We start from the raw sequence: 11277 nt of genomic DNA, 5'->3' as shown, positions 1-11277 counted from the left end.
AAACCTATCAGAAAGTACTGGTCACATAATGGGGTTTGAATATAGCAAAGGCTTGTTCTACACTGGGTATAACCACTCTCTCTGTGGAATAAGAGTATCATAAAAGTATATGAAAAGAAAAAATATGAAAACAAGTAGAGAAACATGAAACAATTCTGGAAAAGTCCATTGACCTGGGCAGTGGGAATCTGAGTTTCAAGATGTTTAAACTCACATAGCACGCATTCTTACAAATACACACATTATCCAAATACTGCGGTCAAATGAGAATGTCTCAATATATAACACCATTCCCTCAAGTTTTGTACAGGGTTACTCAAAAAAGAGCCTTAGAAAAGGTTTCCACAGGCCTGGAACATGCTTTGAATTCAGGTTCTACAGCTTTCACTCATACTGAAACGAGATACTGTGAAAAAATAACTTTGGCCATGTGACAGCAAATTAATGAGTCCTATGAATAATGCATCAACCAGAGTGATAACATTCTTGTCTTTAGTGTAACAAGACAGGAATCTGGTGAAGAGCTAAAGCATGTCATGGACTACTTGCAAGATCTCCTTTACTTTTAAAAACGTTCCTCAGCTGTTTTGGGTGTATTTTGCAAAGCAAATACTCCTAGCTGAAATAGTTATCACTTCTGCAGATGTTGGGGGATTTTCCTTCTGGGAAGAACTGGACTCATAAGGCAGGAGCAGCTTGTATTTTCATGGAAGTTTCCCTTGGAATGCAGATATTCTATTTTGTGAACCAGTAACCTGAATAAGGGACACAGATGTGCTCAATGTAAAATGTACATTCAGTTTGTCTGACCTAATTCTTCAGAGTCAGCCACAGCTGAGGTACCTCAGGAGCAGAACAACCACTGCACCAGGAGCCAGCTAAGGGCTTGCAAATCCTCTGATTCATTAAAGAGTGATGCACATACTTTTGGAGTTTAACCAAGTAACAAATAGATGCCAAGGTTTAAAACAAAGTCTATACTTCCATGTTGGCATGTACAAGTCTTCCAGGACTGGGGCACAAGCCAGTAAGAAAAGTTGCCCTCATCAGGGACTCATGAACTCTGGTGCAGCTCCGTAACACGTGTAGCACGAGCTGGGAGAATAGATTTCCCATTGTACTGTTCACTTCTCAGCAACACTTCATAACTGTAGGCTGTTCAATTAAAGTTTGACTGCAACAGAATTCTTTTAGATTGGCTCAGTGCATCCCTCAAATTCATACAATCATTGGAATGCTGGCTGGAAGAGATCTCTGGATGCCTCTGGCCCTGTCCCCCATAGGAGGCAGGGCTGTTGCCAACACTAGATCAGATCAGATCAGCTGTTGCTTTGCCTGGCTGAGTCCCAAGAACTTCCAAGGGCAGAGAGTCCCTGACTACTCTGGGTAACCTGTTCCAGAGCTGCACCAGCCTCACAGTGAAGAAGTTTTTCCTAATGTTCAATCTGAACCTGCCAAGTTAAAACATGTGACTTTTGTCCCTTTTTATATCACTTGCCACTCTTAAGAGGAGTTTGTCTCAGGCACCTCTGCAGCTCCTGAGCAGGTAGCTGTATTCTGTGGTTAGTTAGACTAATCTCTTCACCAGCCTAGACTATCCCAGCTCCCCAGTGTGTCCTTCTAAGTCTATGCTCCAGGCATCTAAAAATCCTACTAGTCTTCTACTCAATCTTCTCTTTTCTCTCCCTTTTCTCTTGGGTGGCAAAGTCTGCAAACATGAAACTACTTCACCATTGCCAAACTATCACATCCCCATGGCCTGCTGGCCATGCTGCCTCTGCCATTGCCCGCTGTGCAGTCCGTGTTGATTGCAATGAGAGTGCACTGCTAACTCACAGCATGGAACCCCCTCTAACTCAGTACTCATGCCTGCTGTTATTCCTGCAGAGCTTTGCACTCCCCTTCTGGCACTTCATGAAGTTCCTGTTGGCCCGACACTCAAGTTTCTTTGGATTGGAACTTTGCTGTTCAGCATGTTAAGCGTTCCCACAACTTAGCATCATCTGCAAATTTGCTGAGGGTATGTTCTGTCCCCAAAGTTGAGAAATTAATGTTAATACAAGCTACAGGAATTAGTACTGATTAGATGTTATTCTGTGGTGCTCCCATAGCTCATGTGAGAAAAATGAATCATCCCAGTCAGGATTTCTAGTTCCCAAGAAGCATCCAAGTATGGAATGCCAGAGTCCTCAAAGCAGAAACATCTGCTGAAGAGTTCTTGCTTGTAGCAGCACATGTACTCAGGATGAGTGCAAAATGAAGAGAGAAAAAGACACGCTCAAAAAGAATTAGTGACAGCAGAACACATAAACTGGTTAATAAAATATGGATGAGAAACAGCAGAGTGGAGAGTATTTGCCATTTTCATTTTGTCTATAGCAATTTTATTTATCCTCCCCAATGCACAGCGTACCTTTTGGCACCTCAGAAATAGAAACTGAAAACACAAGCTTGCAGTCTCTAATATTTTAGCCATAGATTTCTTCATACATGTAAGGAATCAGCTTCCCCCTCCACCAGGGGAATATTTCTGCAGGTGAGTAACAGCTGATGATATCCTATTGGAGAAAGTGTGGATTTTTAGGGACCAGGATCAATCTGCACTCAGACCAATAAAAAGGAAACCAACTACCTGATGTTTTCTTAGAGCAGTTTTCCTGATTCACTCTTCTTTTCTTCTCTAGAAAAGGTGTCAAGCAGGCTATTTTCACTTAGCACAAGGTATTTTATTTCATTAGGATAGAAGTTATCTCCATTTTGCTTGACCCTACCTTTCACACATTTTTCCTGAGGACAAGAAAGCTTGAGCGTGCAGTATCACATCATATCTTTGTTGCAGTTTGGTCATGGCAAGAGAAAGAGGTATTTGAGACCCACAAGAGGGCAGTTCCTTTTGATAGAACTGAGAACTCACATGTCTCCAGAAGCAAACTCATACATTTTTTTCTCCTGAAGGAGGGAAGAAAAATTTAAAAGACAGGTCCCTCAAGCCTGAATGAGAACTTGGTGAGTAACCAGGATTTTTTTTTTTTTGAGGGAACATGTTGATCCTAACAGAGAAAGCCCCTTCTGTGCTAAAGTCCATCAGAATATACCCTTACATGGTTTTGCCACCAAGAGGCTCCCATGCATTCTTTAACAATCCCTATGACCTGAAAATCAGTTTTCTTCACGCTACATGTTAGCCTAAATCTCTGCAGGACCACTGAGGGAGGACTGTCTGTTCCTCTAGTGACACAACACTGGATGTCTCCCTGGGTCCATCAGCGTCCACTCTGTACTTGCATGCTCAGAGCAGTGGCATAATCAGCCCTCCTTGCACTGATAAACAGTTAATACACAGAAGTGGAGTAGCTACAGCCCTTGTGATTGTTTCTCTATTCAAATAATCTGATGGGTGCAGAAGAACAGTTCAATCTCTGCTATTAATCAAACTGATTTAGGCTCACACATACTAGTGTTATAAATCACCTGACAATAATTTGATTTTTTTTTTTTTTTTTAATTAGAACTGGTTTATTTTCTTAATGGAGACAAACCTGAAATACCTTTTGTGAAACATCTCCACTCAAGCTTTGTTAAAAGGCTCAGTGAGCACCTGGAGAGGGAAGAAGCATGAAGTGATCACAGTAATTTAGCCTGTTATGTTAACATTTGGCCTTCAATATAAAGCCTTGACTACCCTTGAGCCCTACACATCCTCCAACAGAAACAGAACTGCAAAAGCATTTTACGACAGAGAGAAAACACAGCAAGAATTATCTCTCCTCAGGATGGTGTTTTTCCTTGAAATTCTGAGTCAAGGAGAACCTGAGAAATTCTCCTTTGGCACCAAGAATGCACTAACATTAACTTTCCCCACATATGGTGTCTTCACCTGTTTTTCCTCCTCTCATCCCACAATGTAGAGCTAAGCTGTGCAATCCTTCCTTGCAGTGAAGAGCATTTACTCAGGTGGCAATTAGACATGCAAGTGAGAACTCACTACCAAAAGTAGCTGTAGCAAAGGGTTGGTTTAAATTTGTTTTCACTCTAGGCTCAGCTGGAAGAGCAGGGCACTTTGTGGGCTCCGGCTGAAGTGCATGGGGAAGTCACCAACCTCCTTTGGCCTGTGCCTCACTAGCTGCTGTCAGAGCAGGCTGTGTGTGTTTGATTTGGCTTTTGCCATCAATTTTTACAAATTATTCCTGAGCTAAGTCTATATAATACATCAACTCCCAGGTCCATTTCCTTGCAGGTGTGTGCTCAGCAGAGATCGGTCTATAAAAGCTGCCATCAGCTATTGTCAAATCAGAAGTGGGAAATGTTATTAGTGAGAAACGCAGTTCTTTTTTCAACTAGCTATGAATCAATGCTCTATTGCTTGTTTATTGAATTAGAGAATATTAGCAAAATGATACCATTATGCCCAAGGAATGTTTTTCCTTTTTTTGTTTTTATAATGACACTGCATGCACTGTCACTGTGTAACCTCACTTCCTCTGGATTAATACAGCCTGCACTGTGGGGTGCCTCACAGTTTGAGAACTAAAGTGATGACAGTGTCTCAATCCAATGGCCAAGCTGAAGGGAACAAGAAGCCATGAATTGCCCAGAGCTATTTGCTGGGGAAGAGGAAACTGGAGCTGATGGAGAGCCATAACAAACTCCCCTGGTGGCTGCTCATCCAGTGAAGGCTGGGTACATGTTTGCCAGAATACTGCAAAAAATCTCTGGAGCAAGATGGCTCTTGAGTGATTTTCTGCCCCTGAGTGAGCTCCTGCTCCTGGGTGAATCTGCTATAACTTAGGAGAAAGAGGAGTTCCTACAGCAGGTTTTGTTTAAGAGCTAGAGATTGACAACTATTGAAAAGAAGCTTGCCTCCTATCTGCCATCTAGAAAGGTAACAACAGAGAAAAAAGATAAGAGACGTTTTTCCAGCTGTAAACTCAATTGCTGCTATAGATAGTGGCAGAAGAAAGTCCCAGGATAATCACAGTGCATTTGTATCCCTGGGTATTCTGATGCTTGAATGCTCCTTATTGCTTGCTTCCTTTGGCAAAATAAAAGGTGTCACAACCAAGGAGGCAAATAAGCTGAAATTTTGCTGTTCCAAAAGCAGATTGCTTTCTGCAGATCTCTCTTTTCATCATCTCCTCCCCACCTTGGTTGCATAACCCATAAAACACTATCTTTCCTCCTAAATATGCTAACAATTGTAATTGCATCTGGCAGGGAGCTGGAGACCTGCACAAGAAAGTAACAAATCAGGAATGCCTGTCCAAATCTCTTCAGTTAAGAATTACCTAAATTATACGAAAAGGTAAAAGTAAGAAGGCACTGTCCTATCTAGTGCTCTCCTGCTGCAATGAATGTGTGAATGACACCTCTGGTGTAAAGAGGTCCAGTTCTGCTGCTGAACACTGAGCTACAAGACTTTTTAGCTACCGGGGGTTTGCATCTTGCATGGCAAAAGACATGCTCCCTTTCCTTCACTAACCCTGCAATGGGAGTTTTTAGACTTGGTAAAATATTTTTATCTTAGGAACAGAGCAGTCTCTTGTAGTGCCTGTTTACCAGGCAGCTCCAGGCAGACGATGCAGAGGAGCAGGCCAACTGGAGCCATGGTATTAATAGCTGCGAAGAAAAGAACATTATCATGTCTAATACAGTTATGGACAGATGGCCTGCTTGTAGCACAGTAATCCTTCAATCCAGTTTCAGTCAGTAAAATAAGTCCTCTGCCTCAAAATAAAACACACCAAATAATGACTCAAGGACCTCCTGCTTCCTTTCCTGGGGCAGATCTCATTACTGAAATAAGTTTTCACTTTTTTGGCTGTTTAAATCAGCAGCTTTTCTTACACTGAAATATACAACTTACCATCATATTTTTTTTCTATTCTTACACTGCTTTCCTGTTGAAATGTGTCTTCCTCTGCTCCATTTTAGCTACCTGCCCTCCCTGAATTGCAAGGTATCTGTGAGAGCCCCTGAGAATGCAGCAGCTTGCAGCAAAGCCCTTACAGAAACAATTTCCCTGCTCCCTCCCACCACCATTCCCCCAGTGTCTGTGAAATCTCAGCAGTTAGGACTTGTCATGCTGCACTAGAGCTGTGCTTAGCTTGGCTTGAAAGAAGCCAGACAAGGTGAAAAAAAAAGTAAATTTTTACCAGGTACTCTCTTTTTTGAAAAGTTGATGGTTTTATATGGGAAAGATAAGAACACAAGGATTTTTTTTTTTTTTAAAGGAAGCAATAATTAGAGAGACTGTATGGGGGGAGGTAATCACATGGTAGCTGAGAGGCAGTGAATCACTGCTGGCATGTGTCATGACAGCGTCTTTGGACTGCGCTAAAATGCCTTGCATTAAAAAGCCCCGTGTATCCCCGAGTTGCTTGGTGATGGGCTGGGCACACTGGCCATTCTGAGTCAGGGCTGATGGCAGCTTGAATGTTTTTGGACTGCTTTAAAATCTCATTGGCTTCCTAGCAAGTGCATTCACACTCTACAGTTTTAAATATGACCTTGGAAGGGCAAAGTGTAAGGCACACTTCGACTTGGTGCCCTCCCAAACTGTCACAGCTCCAAGTTCCTCCATGCATCCAACAACCCAGACACTGAATTCCCTGCCTTCCCTGCTCCATCTCTACCATGATTAATAATAGCAGAAACTTCTGTGCTGTCTTCTCTTTTATCATTCACACAGACTCGTATTTAGACTGTTGCTAATGACTGTGGCTGCTGTTTGCCCATCATCTTAGAAATTTTTGCAGCATCTGAAACTCACATGGTCTTTTCTATGCCTACTGCCAAATCCCTTTATTACTGCTCTTTTTGGCTGATACTGCACTGGAATTCAGCAATCTCCTGTTTAGTGCATGCTCCCACCTGTATGGACTATAACATCTCTCAGGTAACCTCTAAGCCATGTAGTTCTGGTACCAGCAGCAGCCTTGCTATTATGAGGAGAGACACACACTAAACTAATCCATGTAATAGTGTAGCTGAAGAACTACATGATTCTTTGGCCAGTCTATAAGATATTACGATTAAAATTGTCTCAGATGCCCATATGATATTTTCAAAGTACAAAACAAATACAGTCATAATTTACTGGGGAGCACTCCACTCACATATTCCCTCCTTCCCATGTACCTTGTTTTGAAATAAAAATCCAGCACGATGTTAGAGCTGAAAAGCTAAAAACATTAAATCAGAAACAGAAGATACTCATCCCTTGGCAAGCTGCGTCCATCTGTAAATAAAAATAAAGATTCCATGTAATGAAAAATATATGAGAATGAACTCTGCACTAAAGTGGCTCATTTTCCTCTTTGCACCATTTCCTGCCGTGTTTTGGATTCGTGGCTGAATTCACAATGGTGTGAGGATTATAATTTCAATCTCTTCATTTTGTCACTACCACTTCCTTAAACCCTCATCTGTGAAGCTGCACACGACTTCACCTCAGAAAGCTCCTCTGCTCAAAAGCGCGGCCCTTGCCCGCTGCCACTCACAGCAGCTGCACAGCAGAGTGATGGCAGCAGGGATGAAAAGCAGCGGCCAGACAATAGGGGTCAGCCCAGCCTGTCAAGCTGCCATGCTCAGCCAGGTTGTTGTTAACAGGGCTCCGAAAGAGCTGGCTGGAGCTGTGACTAGAAGGCTGTGCTGTTGCCCGATAAAGCAAGTGGACGTGCTGCATGTCCTTGTAATCTGTGATGCTGGATTTCCCATCTTTCATGATTCAGTCAATTTTTTGTTGTAGACAATAGGGGGTGGATAACAGGAGGGAGGAGCCTGGATGAAAAGCTCTTTCATTCCTCCCTTCTTTGGACAGTCTGGTTTGGTTTATTTTGTCTTGACTGTAGGAAAGGACACAATAGCCTGCTTTTGGGACTTGTGTAAACATTATTAGCAGAAAAGGTTTTGTTAGCTCTTCCCTTCATGGTTGAAAGCTACAAGCTATTAAAATCAGCTGTCAATTTTAGAAACGCTCTTGACTGTACATTCTAGATGCAGCTGTACCTAACAGTTGTCCCTGTTCAAAAAGCCAGGCACCAACAACAGCCTGGCCAAAGAAGTGCATAAGACTAACACTAAGCAGCAAATAAAATACTGCTGATGGAACAGTACCCACACCACCCTTTTTCTTCCCTCTTCTCTGCTTTGTTCCACCTGGACCCGGGCTCCTTTCTGTTCCCTCCCTGGTAGCACTGAGTATCCCTTCCTTCCTAAGATATTCCCAGTTCCTCTCCCTGTGGAGAACTCTGAGCCTCACTTTTAATTGTCACTGTGTGTTCTTTCCCAGCAAGTGGGGCACAGACCTGCTTTATGCACAGCATGTTTGCTTGACTGTGGATGCTGCAACCTTTCTGTCTGTCCCTGTGTGAAAATTACAAGAACAGGGCACTAGATACAGAATTAGAATTATTCCAGAATAATTCCACTGACAAAATATTTGTGGAGAATCCATTTGATCCCAGAACATTTGCTATTTAACTAAAGCAGGTTCTCCTGGAGTCAGTTTGTGCAAATGTAAGCCTTTCCTCAATCCTGGAACAGTTATTGCACAAATGCTCTTTCTCAGTAACTGGGCTTTCAGTCACCCCACACTACCACGAAATAGAAAAAAGAAGAAAATCAACCACATGAGGGAACTATGGTCAGACCATTCCTAGGGGAAGTTGGATTAATGAACAGGCCTTGCTCCAGCTTCTTTTTTCTTTGCTGCCCTTCAGAGAAAACTTCCAAACCAGAAAGTGTTTTCTGGATGGCTGTCACTGCCTTGATGCCAGGCTAGTAACTGATTCTACCACCTCATCAGCTAATCCATTCCCAAATTAAATATGGACTGGATTCAACAGGCACATGTACAGGAAGGGGTAAAGTAGATGAGTGTAATGGAAGTGTAATTGGTTTTAATGTGATGTAATGTCAGTAAATGCTCTGCATTAATTAGTGTCCCAGGGCAATCTGTCTGGTCTCCAATCTAACTGCTCATAGATGATGTATCTTAGGGAGACATATACACAGAGAAAGCTTTTTCATTATTACCCTGGTATAAATGTCAGAATCAAATGACATTGGGATGGAAAAAGGACACTGAATTAAGCAAAATGCCTAGGATGATTGTGTGGGGCTTTTTTTCATAGTCGATAAGGTAGATTTGCCCTCACTTGCCTAAGGTTTTATCAGCCCAGTACAATGGCTTGCAGCCCTGTTTTTCCCTCAACACTGTCTCAGTCTTCACTTGATTTTCCAGTAAAGATGACACGGGGTAGTACTGTGATAGATGCAAAAATCAGCTGTAAGTCACCACATTACCTGATGGCAAGTATAGCAGGAAGCTCCTGAGGGTGGCCAAGAAGAGCAGCTCGGCCACAAGTACGGCCAGACTGGGGAGGACCAGGAGGGATGAAAGCAGCCATGAAGCTGTCCCAGCTAAAATTTGCCCTGAGCAGTGACCCTGGAAAGCACTGCACCGTGTGGCAGGGACCCTTTGGAAAATCAAAATAAAGGTCTGGTGCCTGCACAACAGGCACAGTCTGGCAGCAAAACATCCCCTAGTAAATGATCTTTTTCTAGCCTTTTCCTTCTGTGAAGGAGATGATAGTTGTGCCGGGAGAGCAGGTCAGCACTTGGGCTTCCTGCTGAATGCCTGGGAAATCACAGCAGACTGTCTTGGTGTCACTGTGTTTGCAGGAGGAGGCCATCTCAAACAGCAGAGACAGCTAAAAGTTGGAAATGTGTTTTCACAGCTACAGCAGTAAGAGGGGATAAATTCATGGAGCTCATTCTGTCTTGAAAATTGCATGACAATGTAAAGAATGGGAGTAATGAAAAAAAATCAGTAATGATGTATTCAAGATGGAAATAAATGAAGACCAAATCATTTCATTATAAGCTAATGATGTGTCTTTTGATCGAGTTCACTTGCATCATAAGCCGACTGTATATTTTTAGCCATAACTGAAGAGAAAAGCTTCAAGTAGTCCCCCAGATTTCCTAGATCTTTTCATTTTCCTGGAAAGCTTATGCTCTCTTCAGCAATGTATGGACACAGCAGTAGAATTTTATTGTCTGCTCATGGGGCCATGGGACATACCAACCCATCAGCAATGGCTGGTTTGCATTCAGAGTACACACCAGCACCTTATAAACAGGTTCAAATTGCAACTACACTACAAAATAAAAAAAGATAAGCACACTCCCTTGGCAGAGACAACCTTCCCATTTATGTCTCAGAGTATGAGAAATAATTATCTGTGCAAGGGTGTTCACCTGTTACTGAAACTTCCCAGCTTCAAATAAAGAATTTTGTAACTGTTGAAAATGAGGGCATGATGGTTCAATTCCTCTGATTATCAGGCTTCCATGTTGCTCAGTGGAAATTTAGCCAAAAGCAAAAAGACATGGAGCCTCAGATAAAACCAAAAACTCTCATTAAATCAAGTGTAAAATGTCTTCCACTAACAGTAATTCAGATTGTAAGTGGGTTCCCTCTGAATGCACAGATGCCTTTTTTCTGTTAGCTCTCTGGAAAGAACCCAGCAGTGCAGTTTGCTGACAAAAAAAAAAAAAAAAAGTTAGAATAAATAGCTCATCTATGTCAATTTTTGAATCTGAAAATGTTATAATTTCTGCCAGCAAGGCAGTTCTAATAGTTTCACAGACTCACTTAGGGACAGAGGTTTAGTTCATGCCATACTGCAAGTGCATAGCTGAAAAGCCACCAAGAAGTCACACAGCAAATCCCTGCAGGAAAATGCTTGCAATTAATTTCCAGTAATGAAAGCACCCATGTAGAACAGCATGTAGGAGCTGTTCAGGAACAACAGACTCATAGAAGAGTGGGACCAAGAAAAAAAATGCGTGAGAATTATTTGCTCATTTTAAAAATATTAGTGAGTATAGGACAAATATGACAGCTTAAAAGCACTAATACAGGACTGATACATGACATTTCAGGCTTTACTCAATTCTGTGGCAGGGTTCCAAAGTAGAGGAGGGCAGAAGACATGAAAGGACACCAGCAGCCCCCACCTTCATGGTCTGCAGCAGCAGGACACACTGCCAGGCTCCCTGGGAATGCCTCTGACTGCTGGTCCCTCTGGGATCTCTGCTCTCTTTGCTCTCCTTGAGCTGTTTCACTGTGCTCACTGACACCAGATTGCTGTGGCAGGGAAACAGAGGGAAATGTTGTTTAGTAAATGTTGCAGTATGAGACTCAATGTCTTACAGTTAAACATTGAAAACATTACAAAAAACACGAAGGCAAACAGCCAGGTAAGTGGT

Source organism: Corvus kubaryi, unplaced genomic scaffold (assembly GCF_017639235.1).
Source record: "Corvus kubaryi isolate FWS band 111438036 unplaced genomic scaffold, C.kubaryi_AGA036_p1.0 74, whole genome shotgun sequence".
Lineage (NCBI taxonomy): Eukaryota > Metazoa > Chordata > Aves > Passeriformes > Corvidae > Corvus > Corvus kubaryi.
This window is presented reverse-complemented; position numbering follows the sequence as displayed.